At 41.7% G+C, this 16,097-nt stretch overlaps 1 protein-coding gene across 1 annotated transcript in view; it reads right to left on the reverse strand.

Annotated features, from left to right (window-relative positions):
- Positions 1-16,097, reverse strand: part of CTSL (cathepsin L) — a 325,166-nt gene that overhangs the window by 24,263 nt on the left and 284,806 nt on the right. The window lies entirely within an intron of this gene.

Below are 16,097 nucleotides of genomic sequence, written 5' to 3' on the forward strand. Positions count from 1 at the left end.
ATTTGCTGTTATTTTAAAACAACGGCTGTTGTATTGAAATAATGGCCGTTATTTACTGTTATATGGCGGCATCCACTTAATTTCAACATTGTGTGAACAGATCCTTTGTGCTTTTAATCCACTCCTGGTTTTGGTTGCAATATGAGGACCACAATACTGACTGAAATATATGTAGTGTGAACCAAGCCTCAAAGTGTATGGGAAAATTACACTCTCTGCTGTTTTTCCATAGACCTTAATGTAGCACTTAATTAGATTCAGAATACAGACATGTTTTACACCTATTTTGTGACATATTTGCCTTTTTCCCCCCTGCATTTAAAGATTATTCATTGCCTTGAAGAAAGTTAAATCATGTGCTATGAACTGATGCAAGAAAATTTGCAAAATATTAGATGTATTTGTAAACTTTGGGGCATTATATTATTCACTTGCAACAAAGTCTGTATCTGAGGTATAGTACATATGTGAGTTTTCCAGTGGTGTGTTTTACTATATCCTGTGGTACATCCTGATCTGAAATCCAAGTCATCCTGTAGTATGGCAAGGCTATGCAGGACACAGGATGCCTATGCAATCTGGTTGAAAAAGCCGTGCCATTTGTTTGCAAACTGTCCATTATTGTTACATTAGAATCCTTTGGACAGCAGATGACATGAACCTCATGAACGCTAGGGATCTGCAGCAACATATAGTGGAAATAAACTAGCGGAGATAATCATTGTGACTGACTATATAGCGCATACTGTATTATTTGTATGTTTATTAGTGGATGAAGCTGTTTGTATAGTATACACTGGATGTTGCCTATACATAATGTACAGACTTGTTATGCAGCTTCACACAAACAAATCACAGAAAAAAGCAACAAGTAGACCAAAGTGTCTCGTGTTCCCACAAATCTGAACGTAACAAAAAAACAAAAATAATAGACATAAACAAACTTATAAACAAAAATACCATAACACGTTTTAAAGGGGGCATGCCTGGGGAACCCATAAGGAACTCCTTTAAGCAGAACTTAATTATTTGGCACTGATTTGCTGGAGACACTTGTCAATACGGTATATTTTTAGGATGTGTTCACACACATTGGAGTTTCGTTGTAGTACTGTCACTGTACTGCAGTGTCTTCACAGACATAATGCAGTACTGCAATGAAACTGCAATGTGTAGACACAGCCCCAAGGGTTTATTCCTGACATTACTTGTTAGCCCTTACTGATGATATGTCTTGTGTGTATGATGGGGGAGTTTTTCAATAGCTTGTTCTTATAACTACTGATGAATGTACCTGTACATCCAGTCTGTGGCTGTCCTGCTGCAATTGGTCATACAATTAATTCTAGTTATGACAGGAGCTGTGCCCACCCAGTTCCAGTTATAATATGCAGCTCAAACCCTGCTGTAATTGCCAGAATTGGACATAATACCAATTCCTGATCCTTACAAATGTTGTCTGGAGAACCCCAAATTTTTCTTTAACCTCCTCCCCCTTGCATAACACAATTAACCAGCCATACTTACCCATTACCCCACTGCTGGAGTTCTGCCATCTTCTAGTCGATGCTGTGTTCCCATTCTACCAGCTTGCCCTGATGTCCTGCTCATCACTCAGCTCTTTGATTGGCTGATTGGGGAGTGGGACATTAGCAGATGTTGGCAGAGCAGAAACACAGCCAGAACTGGAAGATGGCAGAACAGGAGCAGTGGGAGGAGCCAGTAGGGTAAGTATTGCTGGTTGATAGTGTTATGCCAGGGGGAGGTTGTAGGCATAAGTTTTCCCAGTGACCACTGCATCTACGTTTGCAAAGGCACTATATATGCAATAAGATTGCAATGTGAAGTCTCCTTTGCTATTATGTAGCAAAAGTATTAAAAATAGTGACATGTCAAAGGTATGGATCAGTGAGGTTACAGGGGCTGAGACTGCTTGGCTGAGTGCTGCGCCTCTTCGTTTCTGTTCAGCTCTCCTATCTGCAGTGTACAGAATCAATTAAAGTCTCTTTGTAAGATATAGCTGGGTAAAGCACATGGCCGTGAGCTTCACATCTGGCTGTCTGCCCTATTAAACCAATTAGAAGAGCCCAGCTACATAGACTTATAATAAGGCCCTTCTTCTGTAATGATTCAGATGAGGCAGCCAGCCAGGTAGTAATGCTTACGCTCTTCATCTGGCTACAACCTATGAGAGCATCAGGTCGACATGTCAAGCATTTTTACAAATTACACTAACACTTTAAGAAGATGAGACTCGTAGGCAACCACTGACAAGAGTGGGATTTCCATGTCCTCCATATGTTTTCATTGGTTTCCTTCTGCATAAAAGGACAAAAATATTGGTTTATTTACAGTTTAGATTGTGAGCCCCATTGGGAACAAGGACTGATGGGACTGTTGATAAGTCCTGTACATTGCTGCAGAATATGTCAGTGCTAAATTAAAGTGACTCTTTACCCACAACCTGCCCACCCCAAACCGCTTGTACCTTCGGATAGCTGCTTTTACTACAAGACCTGTCCTGGGGTCCGTTCGGCAGGTGATGCAGTTATTGTCCTAAAAAACAACTTTTAAACTTGCAAACTTCCGTGGCCTAGAGTATCTGTGCCCTAACTTTGCACCACCCCTCCATCCCACCTCCCCACCCTCTTCATCATTAGGAATGGTACTGGCAGGATTTTTCCTATTCCTCTGCAGTGACAACTGCACAGGTGACTTAACGATCCAGCCCATGTGCAGTGTTCTCACAGCTGATGAATATGAGAATACCTGACTGGAGTATTCCTAATGATGAAGAGGGCGGGGAGGAGGGACAGAGAGGTTGTGCCAGCCTAATGCATAGACACTCTGGGCCACGCCAGTTTGGCACAGGGCTGCAAGTTTAAAAGTTGTTTTTTAGGACAATAACTGCATCACCTGCCGAACGGACCCCAGGACAGATCTTGGATTAAAAGCAGCTATCGGAAGGTACAAGTGGTTTGGGGGGACAGATTGTGGGTACAGAGTCGCTTTAACAGAGAAATCATTATCCGTTCCCAAAGAAATAATAGGAAAGCTGCTCGGTCTCCTATGCTTTAAATCTCCTTTTGACGGAAAAAAGATATATGGGAAAGCAGGAAATCTCCTTGAAATGGGATCTAACTCTTTTTGTAAACATACGCAAAAGTGAATTTTGGGTATTTTAACACTTCTTTTCAGCTTTTCCTGCTCAGTTTTCATAAACATAACCCATTCTATTGTTAGGATATGCTTAGATATTAGACTGCAGTAACCATACAGTCACCTGGCATAGCATGGCTGTTGACTAATAGCTGCACACGCAGCTGTGTTATGAGTCCTCATCAGGCGTCTGTTCCTTGCAGAGATAAGTATACATGTGATTAATCACTTGATACAGAGTTATGTGATTTAGAGTGACTCTTCATGCAACATTTAGTGATGACACTGCTAATTACCCCTCCAGTGTTCAGACGGATTGTGTTTCCTGTCTCACACAATGAGCTGGTCCTTGCTTGTTGTTTTGTCAGCTCAGTCACTTATGGATTTTGGCAGTGCAGTAAGTTGCAACTCATGACCTGAATGTCTTTCGGTGAGTAGAGAAATTGTATGTTTAAAGGGGAAAAGCAGAAAAGGTCCGATCTATTCTGCTCTCTAGTACTCCACTTCCTCCGTCTGCACGTTTGTGCGGATACCGCAGACAAGAGGGGGGCAGGAGCATAGCTGTCTGATGTCACCAATGTTGCGGCGACAATGAGCAGCTATAGGTTATTATGTGTGGGCGTGGTTTCTCTCACACGCAATGCTTGCAGTGCCCGCAACATGCTCCCGCCCCCCTGCTCTCCAGATAACCCCATAACGGCCATGGGCACCAGGGTACCGAGCTATGAAGTGAGCTTAGGAGCTGAGATCACTTCATAGCGGGTAAGGATCTGCAACTGGGTCCTCACCGTCAATGACAGGCCATCACACTTGTGCAGCAGTCCACCATTAACCCCTTAAATGGGGTTTAAGTATAAGGGACAAGAGCAGCTCTGCGTGTCTGCGGGGGTCCCGATCGCATGGCCTGACTGCCGGAGGTCCCTTAGCTTCCTCCGTGCAGTTAGATCTTCACTCTTCTGATAAAGTCTGCCACAGGCAGGCTCTATCAGAAGATAGCAGATTACACTGATCAATGCTAAGCTATGGCATAGCAGTGATCAGTGAATGCAGTCTAATGATTACATGTAATAGTCCCATAGGGAGACTTAAAAAGTGAAAATAAATAAATAAATGTTTTTAAAAATGTGCCTAAGCCCCTCCCCGAATAAAGGTCTTAATCACCCCCCTTCCCATTTTATAAATAAAACATATAAAAATAATACATTTAATTAACATATTATATGTCGTAGTGTGTGGAATCGTCCAATCTATTAAAATGAAACAATATTATTCCCGCACGGTGACCGGAATGAACAAAAAGCGGTAAACATTTTTTATATATAAATTTTTTTATAAAAAGTTATGAATACATCCAATGTACACAAATATGAAACTAATAAAAACTGGTGCAAAATATCATGCCCCATACAGTCCTTTAGGTGAAAAAATAAAAGCGCTATAAGAGTGACAATAGGGTCATTGCAAATATACCTATTTGCAAAAAAAAGAAAAGATTTACTGTTATTAAAAATAGTAAAACATTAGAAAATCTATGTAAACACGCATATAGCTGTATTCAGACTGACCTAAAGAATTTTGCGGTAGATTGAAAGGCGCCATTACAAAGTACAGTTATTCCTAAAAAAAATAAAAATAAATAAGCCCTTGCCTGGCCCTGGAAAAATAAAAGTTATAGCTCTTAGAAGGCAAGGAGGCCATTTTAGGCCTTAGAGAAAAAATAGTAATGCTGTGTTAATACAGCTTTAAAAAAACAACAAAAAAATAACAGAACCATATTTTTTCACAATTTTAACACAAAAACTGCAGCAAAAACTGAATCCATATCTATGGTAGTATACTTTTTGTTCAGTAAGTCAGCAAATCCACATGTATGGCCTCCATTCCATTCCAGTTACTTTGTTAAATTCCAAAACAGTCATCTCGTTCTGGTTATTGAGGTCACCTGGGGCCTAGTTCCTACGTTTGTGATCAGAAAACCACAACCTCATTTCTTCACCTATTGGTTAAATAATGGGGGCATGGTTTCGGCAGCTTTCATGGGAATGAGGGCTAAACCAAATCTTCTTTTATGAGCAATAGCGTATAACGCACTCCTGTGGTCAAGAGTATTCACTTTTATTATAGAACCAGCTGGATGGGAAAAACAGTGCTAGTAATACCCAAATAGTGTGATATACTGTAACATGACTACAGCCCAGGCCAAAAGAGTTCAAAAGAAAAATTCTGAGTGAGCAAAAGAGGGGTTCACTTCTAGGGATATAGTGACGGAACCACAGACTGGCAGACCAGACAGGGCTTGATCTCATGATGTGGGTCCCAGGAGTTGTAATTGCATCTTTTGGACTTTATTGCATACATATCACCATGGGAATACCCCCTTAAAGCCTAGTACAGTGGTGGATATTAAAGGAGAAATTGGGTCAAATAAAAAAAATTAAAAAATCAGAACAGGCAGGGGGTGGGGAGAACATAACAAACAACCTATACTTACTGGTCCTCATGTTTTTCCAGCGCTGCATCCCACTAGGATTCTCCATCTCTCCCCACATCACAACCCGGCTGGTGGGCGTCACACCACTGCAGTTACTGACTGTCTGAGTGAGCTATCTCCCACCCTTTCCTGCCGAGTTGTGAGGTAATAAGAAATGGAGAGAAGATGACATCTGGAAGGGTCTGGGAGCTCCCTGATGCGGCACTCCAAGGGCACAGGGACCGTTAAATATAGGTTGTTTATTATGTCCCCCCAAAACCCCTGCTGGGCCTGTAATCATGAATTTGGTTGGATTTCTCCTTAAAGGGGTTATTCAGCACTACAAAAACACTTTCTTCCAGAGACAATGCCAGTCTTGTCTTCAGTTCGGGTGTGGTTTGCAATGAATCTCCATCCACTTCAATGGAAAGGAGTTACAAAACCCCACCCAAACTGAAAACAAGAGTGGTGGTGTCTCTGGAAGAAAGTAGCCATGTTTTTTTTGTAGTGCTGGATAACCCCTTTAAGGGTCTGTTCACACGTACAGACTTGCAGCTGAAATCTCGCTGCGAGTTCAGCTACGAAGTAAGGTCCTGGCAGGTCCTAGTACTACATACTCACAGCAGTCTGAAAGACCGATGCGAGTATGTAATGCAGCCGCCCCCTTAACCCCTTCTGCTCCCGCTCGGCTTCCGCTCCGCAACCTGAGGAAGGCCCTGACTTAATACAGGGCCAAAACACTTTTGAATAAATAGTTTTTTAATTTTGTTCCAAGATTGCATAGTGTGTTGGTGATTGGCTAAAAGCGTTCACTCCTATGCATTGCTACAGCTGATGTTTAAACCTGCGCCTGGCTCACGTGAAGGGTATCACTGTCCCAGATGGCTTCTGCTGGGTCTCTGTGTTTCCTAATTGCTTCATTCCTCGGTTTGGCTGTGAATGACCCGGATCTGGCAGTGGTGTCATTGGAGCAATTGATAGAGTTGTGCCTATCGTTTTCACAAGTGTACACATTATCCTCACTCCCTTTGTTTTACACATATTACCGCACTAGAAGGCGCCCCTTCTCTCCTGAAGCAGTCATTTTCTATAGACGTCGGATTCATCTTTACTGCTTTGCATAACGCGTGCACTCAGCTTTGGGCCATGATTTCTCTGCCCAGGGACCGAATGCAGGAGCGGGACTTTTAGGGAGGGTTACATATGCCGGGCTCCACCGGGCGGGTCGGGTGGACTCCGCTACGGTATAACGGCTGCAGGTTCCCTTTAAGAGAGCAGAGAACATTCTTAGTAGAATGGTTAGTTAGAAACATAAGATTTGTATTGACAATCCCATTGATGTTTTTGCCCCCTTTGACCATGGAGTATCCCAGTAGTTCTGCTCTGCATTGTAGCTTCAGGTCTTACAGTGTGTAGTTATATATTAGCTTGCTCACTTGTCTATATAAAGGAAGTATAGGTGAAGAATGACTCATAAACGTGACAACAGGGTAAAGGTCGTCTTTAAAAAGATACAAAACAAATGACTTAGATTTGAAGAATTATCCATGGCAATTAAAAAGAACCTGTTACTAGGCGAGGTCCTGTATATTAGGTCACTGTACACATGCAGTATTGCCTCTCCATTGTGCCAGCTAATTCAAACAGCAAAATGCCAATGGGCAAGGCTATAAAATAGTCAGAAAGCTTATAGTTTTCTTGGCTGTTCAGCAGTTCCTATAGGATTTCCATGCCAGGATTTTATATTCTTGGGCTACTGTTCAGGCGGACTCATGAGAAGGGGAAGGATGGGATGGATACATGTAGCATAGGAATAGACCTATTAAACTAGGTAACAGGCTGTATGTGGTTCAACCTAAAAGGGTCTGCATGTCCACAGAGTAATTTTTAAAGATCGCATAGCTGGGTGTAATGCTTCTGAGTGCATAAAAAAGGATTTCATTTAAATATAGTAAAAAAAGAAAAGTCACCATCCATACGTATGTATTGTAAGTACACACCCTAATTAGTGCATACAGATCAATGACATCATCTCTGTTCTGTGTAACTTGTATTCATAGAAAGATTATAGTGCATGTGCCACAGCCAAGTATACATATCATACACGTGCTTCTTATTAGGTTGTCATTCCTGTCATTCCAATCCAGTAAACTGGTAAGTAATGGGAGTCCGTCAGGAGATTTAGGCTGCCCAAACAATGGCCAGAATGTAATCCAGACAGGCTTGTTACTGACAACTATATTTTACTCTGCAACTTCTTGGCATTTCCGAGAAAACAGAGTTTATAACCAAGCTATGGCTTCTGCCCCATCTGACTTGTCTTGATAGGTCTTTCACTAGACAAAAATAGGAGGAGGATCATCTATAGGTTCCGCCTCCCAGACACATCACCTGGTGCCACAACTCAGATTTCAACTATGCTTTCTCTGAAATCCCCCCCTGAAGTTTTATTCGGTACTTGAACATTGTTCCGTATCTGAACAGAATCAGGGGAGATAACTGTCAGCTGAACTATTGTCCGCCAAGGTTACAGGATTGGGGATTCCCATCATAATGATGGAAATCCTCACTCTAAACGTATGTTTTCTCCGGTGGAGATAAGGAGAGAGACAGGAGCGGGGCAGCGGCTGGGTGAGAGGTGGCGACTGTGATAGCAGCGATCTGCTGCCGTCGTTCCGTGGAATATCCTCTATGGGCTGCCTGGATGATCTAGCGATTACCCGCGCCCCCCCCCCCCGTACTCACCCACTCGCTGCCCCCGCGTGTAGTAGCGTCGGCAGCGAGCAGGGAACGAGGAGCAAACAAGCGCTGACATCGCTTATTTGCTCTTCTATGTCGCTCTGTGTAATAGGGGCTTTAGACTTTAGATGGTTAATCCCATCCTGAACAACCACCGACAGATGACATGGTCTTTTTGGTTCTAAAAGAGATAATCTGCAGCAGGGGTGCAAGAGCTTACCCCTCCCCCCCATAGAGAACACAGGGTGAGGGTATTTTTTAACCCACACTTCCCTAAGAATAATATACATTACATCTACAGGAACCTTTTACAACATTCCATTCTGAATCCACAGGCATTAATAAGGAGTCAGTCCCCCTTTACAAGTACAGCAACTTTGGGAAGATTTTGGGGTGTGTCATCCAAAAGAGTATTTGTTCAGTCAGACACTGATGTAGGATGAGATGACCTGGATAGCAGTCTACATTTTAGTTTATTCCAAAGGTCTTCGATAGAGTTGAGATTAGAACTCTATGTGGGCCAGTCAAGTTCTTCCACACCAAACTCAGTCAACCATGCCTTTACGGACCTGGGGCATGCGGGAACAGAAAAGAACCTACACAAACCGCGCCTACAAAGCTGGAAACATACACTTGTCCAATTTAGCTTTCCTTTCACTGAAACTAAAGGGTCCCCTGAAAAATAAACTCCTCCTTTCCTCTCCAAACTTTACAACTGGGGGGGGGGGGGGGGGGGGTGACTTCACAGTCTGGCTGGCATTCTATTACAGAATCGTGCTGGAATTCTATGAGCTCTTTAGAATGACCCATTCTTACTAAGGATGAGTGACATTACCAAGCACTTGGCATTTGACTCCCAGTGGCTGGAGAAGTTGGATGCAACCCTAAAGCTGCCTGGAAAACATGGATACAGCTTGTGGCTAAATCAATGTTTTCCAGGCTTTTTCCAGCCACTGGGAATCAAATGCCAAGTGTCTGTGTTCGAACGACCCCGAAGGTTTGGTACCTTCACCGATAACTAATTCTTATACAGATGTTTGTAGAGGCAGACACTTAATTTTATAGCTGTGGCAATGGGACTAAAAACAGCTGAATTCAATAATTAAAGGGTGTGTCTCCATACTTTTCTCCATATAGTGTATGACACATACCAATGCTTGTTTAATAGCTGAACCTTCCGGCTTCATGAAACATACGTCCAACAAAAGTAAGGAAATAATGAATTAATGATATATGTTTTTTCAGATGCAATAGAGAAATTTTTAATTTAATGTTTTGTAAAACAAAAGCTTACACAAGTGTTGTAATGTACATTGGTCTACAATACAAATGTGGGGCAGCACCATTAAAGCTAGGAAGAAGATTGGGTGCAAGCTGCAATGCTGCTAGACCTTTTTTCCCCTACAGTTATAAGAGTAAAGGGGCAGTGCTAACAGACCTTACTTTATTGAGCTGTTAGACTTGGCTAGTTAATCCATATTGCCCCCCCCCCCCCCCCCTTTCCCAGCAGACAGGTCCCAGTTTGTGCAGGGTTGAGCTGCTGGTAATAAGGTATATGTGAGAATTCCTTTCCACGTGGCCTCAGTGTCTTTATTTACAGAAAGTCTGTTGGGTTATTTGCCAGGGAGAGTGTACTGGAAGTGGGGCTTTTTGGGCTTTGTGCCCTCCCCGTTTCACTTCGGTCCATGGTTTAATTTCATAGTAATGTATTAGCACAACTTTTTGCTAATATTAAGATTTTGCAAACGTTGTAAAAATCTTTGCGACATTTATTAATTGGTTTGCAATTTATAAATTTTTGCACTAGAAGGGGGTATGGTTTTCTATTCGCTGCTTTTTTTGTTAGATATATCATGTATGAATTTTCAGTTTTTACACAAAAACGCCACTTCTACCCTGGCATAGTTTATAAGTAGAGATGAGCGAACCTGGAGCATGCTCGAGTCGATCCGAACCCAAACTTTCAGCATTTGATTAGCGGTGGCTGCTGAAGTTGGATAAAGCCCTAAGGTTATGTGGAAATCATGGATATAGTCATTGGCTGTATCCATGTTTTCCAGACAACCTTAGAGCTTTATCCAAGTTCAGCAGCCCCCGCTAATCAAACACCGAACGTTCAGGTTCGGATTGACTCGAACCCAAACCCGGTTCGCTCATCTCTATCAAAATGTATCTTTTTTAAACTGTGCAGAATTTATGATGGCCTTTGCACCTTTCGAGCTGTTACCTGTAATTTTTCACAGCGGTCAAATGTTTCTACTTGTTCAAAAATATATAAAATATATTTTGTGTGGTTCCGTGCCCAAATAAGGGTCCTTGTACACACACAGATATCTAACAAATTATTGAAGCCAAAGCCAGGAATTGATTTGAAGATAGGAGAAATCTCACAATCTTTTCTTTATGACCTGTTCTGTATTTATAGCTTGTTCCTGGCTTTGGCTGCAAAAATCTGTCAGATATCTGTGTGAGTAAAGGGACCCTTAGCTCTCTTCAGAGATTATCTATCCTGCATATATAATACCTAAAACCTGCTCTTTAGCAGTATAACATATAAACATGTCTATGGTTCTGTATACATAATGCATGGTGAAACCCATGAGGTCATACACTATATAAAATGTGTTACTAGAGAAGTAATAAACTGTATACAGGGAAAAGCTGAGGCATCAAAATGTTATTTATAGATACAGTATATGGGAGTCTAGGTCAGCCTAAAAGTCACTGTCAGATGATCCTATTATATCCTGATTTGTTTAGATACAGTCTTGCTGGTAAATTTAGGTATGAAAATAATTTTATTATATTTATATAATGCTGTGTACTTTTCTTCTATGTTATAAGTCTTTCACTGGCCCTTATGGCTCACTCACATTGGCAGTATAGGGGGTAAAGCCAGCCAAACATCACAAAACAAATCACTTTAGATTTCTTGAATAGTTTGTGATGGATCAAATGCTGAATAAGTGTGTGGTCATTATGTCCTATTTGCTTGGCTGGTGTTGGCAGACAGTAATAATACCAGGAGCCTGGCAGTAATATTACTGTATATTATCACCAGCCATATAATTGGCAGTAACTTCTCTTTGTAATCTGCTGTATAAGCAGTGAGTGAGCACGGGTCAGGACACTCAAGTGACGTTGGTGGGATGTGGTGATAGCGTATAATGCAGAAAGCAATGACCCTTTACCAGCCTACAGTCTGTTACCGTCACCATCTTGTTCGCTCAGCTGCTCACACTGTGGCCTTTCCCAGGTGAACGCTGTGTGTGTATTGGGGGTGGGTGGTTATGTTTAGCAGGGACAAGTAAAGATAGAATCCAGAGCTCAGCAACCATATTTTTCCTTTGGAGTGAGTATATTACAAATTTGTTTATTCCCATACTAAAGCCAAATATACCTATGTGGCTCATTGTTTAACCTGTAACATATGGACTGTAGGGAAGAGAGAGAACTATCCTCAGTGCACCCCAACCCTGAGGACAGTTATGTGGCCCCTTCTATTCAGGACCCTGAATGACACCTCCACTACAGTGACAATGATATCAGTCCAAAACAGCCCCAGCACTTCAGAACAGAATCAGTGACATGACCCTACAATAGTGGCAGTGACATGACCTACAATAGTGGCAGTGACATGACCCTACAATAGCGGCAGTGACATGACCCTACAATAGCGGCAGTGACATGACCCTACAATAGTGGCAGTGACATGACCCTACAATAGCGGCAGTGACATGACCTACAATAGTGGCAGTGACATGACCCTACAATAGTGGCAGTGACATGACCCTACAATAGCGGCAGTGACATGACCCTACAATAGCGGCAGTGACATGACCCTACAATAGTGGCAGTGACATGACCTACAATAGTGGCAGTGACATGACCCTACAATAGCGGCAGTGACATGACCTACAATAGTGGCAGTGACATGACCCTACAATAGCGGCAGTGAAATGACCCTACAATAGCGGCAGTGACATGACCCTACAATAGTGGCTGCTCTTCTAGAACTATGACAGGAACGTGTCTTGGAAAGTAAAAAGGCATTTTTGTCACAAACAGATTACCCGAACAGACCTGGCTGCCAATTATTGCTGAAAAAAGTGGCAACTCTATTTACATGATAATAGATAAAGGAAACGCAGGGCACTCACCGTTAGTTGCTATTCACACCATCCAATTTATTTTGGTATGCACGTAATTTATTTATTTTGTTCACTTTATTGCACGTAAAGTTTTCCTTGTCTGAGCACATAAAAGGAAGTGACGTCATGGTCACGTAAGGGTTCGTCAAAGCGGCACACGCCGCGAAACTGCGGTCACCCATTCCTGTCTCCCCCGCTACCCCTGCATACCAAAATAAATTGGATGGTCTGAATAGCAACTAACGGTGAGTGCCCTGCGTTTCCTTTATCTATTACCTGTTACACGTGTGAATTCTGGCAGGAGCACCGCCAGCATATGGTCCAAGCTACCCCCAAGTGTGATCAGTGCAAGTGGAGCCTAGGTAGTGCCATCTAGCTTTGTTTCTCAGCTCTATTTACATGATGTCTGCACAACTAAATGCCCAGCAATCCGGCTTCTACATGCTACTCTGCTGTGGGAGCACTATGATGTCATTGTCGGCACTTCCTCACTGATTTATGTCTTAAAAGTGATGAAGATGTACCTAGGCTATGCGCCCACACTGTCTTTTTTTTGGCAGTTTAAGTCTAAATAACAGCTGTTATTTCAGAATAATGGCCGTTATCATACAAATGACGGCTAGCATTATTAAATAATGGCCATTATTTGGACTCAAACAGCCCAAAAAAAGACAGTGTGGGAACATAGCCTTAGGCTGATTTGATCTTTTGTGCAGCTGTGAAAATCATTGTTATTGGTCACACATCTCTCGGGAAAACAGGAGATAAGATGTGTGGCCGTATGTTAAAAGAAATATAGAAGATTGTTGGCAGAAAAAGACCACCTGGTCCATCTAGTCTGCTCTTTTAGTATCTCCCTACTTATTATCTTCAGGTAGATATATGTTTATCCCAGGCAGGTTTACATTGAGTTACTGTAGTTTGGAAGTTTGTTCCAAGCATCTACTACTCTTTCAGCAGAGTAATATTTTTTCGTGTCGCTTCTGATCTCAGATTCTGTTAGGATATCAATTTAGCAGCACATCAACAAAATATTTATTGTGGATTGTCAAAAATAACGGACGTTATTTGCACAGTGATGGCCGTTATTATACCAGACAGACTGCATTTGTACATAGTGTGAACCTAGCCAAACTCTGCCCATCTTTTCCTATAACTTTTTACTCCCACTCCTGATTGTGGCTGCAAAAATTGACAGAACTAATGACCAAAATACTGCAACAGATTCACATAAGAATCTGCTCTGTTTGGTGAAGATTTTGGTGTGTAAATATTATGAACGTGTCTGGACCCTTACATGTCCCTGTGCACATTGTGGCCAGTGGACTTGGTTCTATGATATATTACAGAATCTGAATACTGCATGCTTCCGTTTTTAGCCATACCTATGCACAGTTAATTCATTTAGGACTCCATATGTAGAAAACCATGTGGCTTCATTTCGAACTGAATAACAGATTCATTGAATAATATACTCTGGTAGATTTTCTGGTTGGTCTAGGAAATGAGCTACATCTCCAGATAATCTCTCCTACACTGCCCCCTAGTGGTACAGCATGAATCACAGTTTAATTAAAAATTAAATTGCTGCAATATGCAATCTTAAAGCCATGTGCATATAAACTGTTTAGTAGTAAAAAATATACAGTAAATTTAATTTAAGGTGCAATTATGCAGGGATGTTGGATCTGTTGTTACCATTGTTATCTAACAGGACTGAGGTCCTGGGTTTAAATCTGACCAAGGAGACCATCTGTATGTATGCATGTTTGTATATTCTCCCTGTGTTTACTTCATTTTAATCCCACACTTCAAAAACATAAAGCGAGGTAACTTTGGATTGGGGCTCACAATCTACATTCCTGACGGGCACTGAGGTGAGTGATGGCGGTCTATAGCCCACAGAGCATGTTGGGGGGCAGAAAAAGTATTACGCGTCCTGCCGCTGCACTGCTGCCGTTGGCGCGTCTGGTAAGTATTCCTTCTAAAACAACAGTCATTGCCTGTGAACAAAACCATGTCCACACACAATGTCCCATAGCTGCACAATTTACCTGTAATATTGTATAGCATTAAAGGAGTCCGGCCAAAATTTATTTTTTATATGTTATTACTTATGGAAAGTTATACAATTTTCTAATGTACATTAATTATGGGAAATGCTCATATACTGCTATTTCCCTTAATTTAGTGTATCAGGAAGTGTTAGAATTCTCAGAAGCAGTGACGTCACGACGAAAGGTGTAATTCCTATGGAGTGTCCAGCAGGGGGCGCTCTCTATATAGAAGTCAATGAGTACCATTGACTTCTATATTTAGTACGCCCCTGCTGGACACTCTATTGGAATTACAATGGATGTGTGTATGTAATGTAATGTACTGTACTTTGCGATTGAATACATTTATGGAATACTTTGGGGAGCAAGTGGATAGCACAGGTACTACTCCCCCATTATCTGCAGATAATGGGGGAGTAGTACTTTGTATATGTTCCCAGCACCGAGCAGGGAGGGGGGAGGTAGATGGCACCTCTCTCCCTCCCTGCTCGGTGCCCAGCAAATGTATTTATTGATTACATTTATGGGATACTTTGGGTATTCCATAAATGTATTCAATCGCAAAGTAAAGTACATTACATTACATACACAAATCCATTGTAATTCCAATGGAGTGTCCAGCAGGGGCGCACTATATATAGAAGTCAATGGTACTCATTGACTTCTATATAGAGAGCGCCCCCTGCTGGACACTCCATAGGAATTACACAGTTCGTCGTGACGTCACTGCTTCTGAGAGAATTCTAACACTTCCTGATACACTAAATTAAGGGAAATAGCAGTATATGAGCATTTCCCATAATTAATGTACATTAGAAAATTGTATAACTTTCCATAAGTAATAACATATAAAAAATAAATTTTGGCCGGACTTCTCCTTTAAGGTTAAACCCTCTTGTGACAGAGCCCTTGTGGTGCAAAAGTATTTATTGGGATACTATCAAAAAGGTATTCCTACATATACCACATGTGGCAATGGAGTTTAACATACCAAACTACTAGAAAATACACTTTACACAAACGTATACAATTTGTTTGTATGATACAAAAGGATAGTCTATAGAAATGATTTTTACCTGTGGCATTATGCCCTGAAGGAAGTGGTGTATTCTTTCCAGTCTGACACAGCGCTCTTTGCTGCCACCTCTGTCTGTGTCAGGAACTGTCCAGAGCAGTAAAATCCCCATAAAAAACACCTTTCCTGCTTTGGACGGTATCTGTGGCAGACAGAGGTGACAGTAAAGAACAGAAAGTATATGTAAGGGTATGTGCACACTGAGGAATTCTTGAGGAATTGTAGAGGAAAGTTTTCTGCTTGAAATTCCTCGCCTATTTAGCTTTGGCAGAATTCAAGCGGAATTTAAGCAGAATGCAAGCAGAATTTAAGAACCCATTGACTTCGATAGGATTCCTCTAGCAGAATCCTATCGAAGAATTGACATGTCAAAGAATTGACATGTCAATTCTTTGGGCAGAAAGCAGATCAGGGCAGAAAATTCTGCTCTGAAATTCTGCAGTGTG

This window comes from Dendropsophus ebraccatus, chromosome 3 (assembly GCF_027789765.1).
Source record: "Dendropsophus ebraccatus isolate aDenEbr1 chromosome 3, aDenEbr1.pat, whole genome shotgun sequence".
Classification (NCBI taxonomy): Eukaryota; Metazoa; Chordata; class Amphibia; order Anura; family Hylidae; genus Dendropsophus; species Dendropsophus ebraccatus.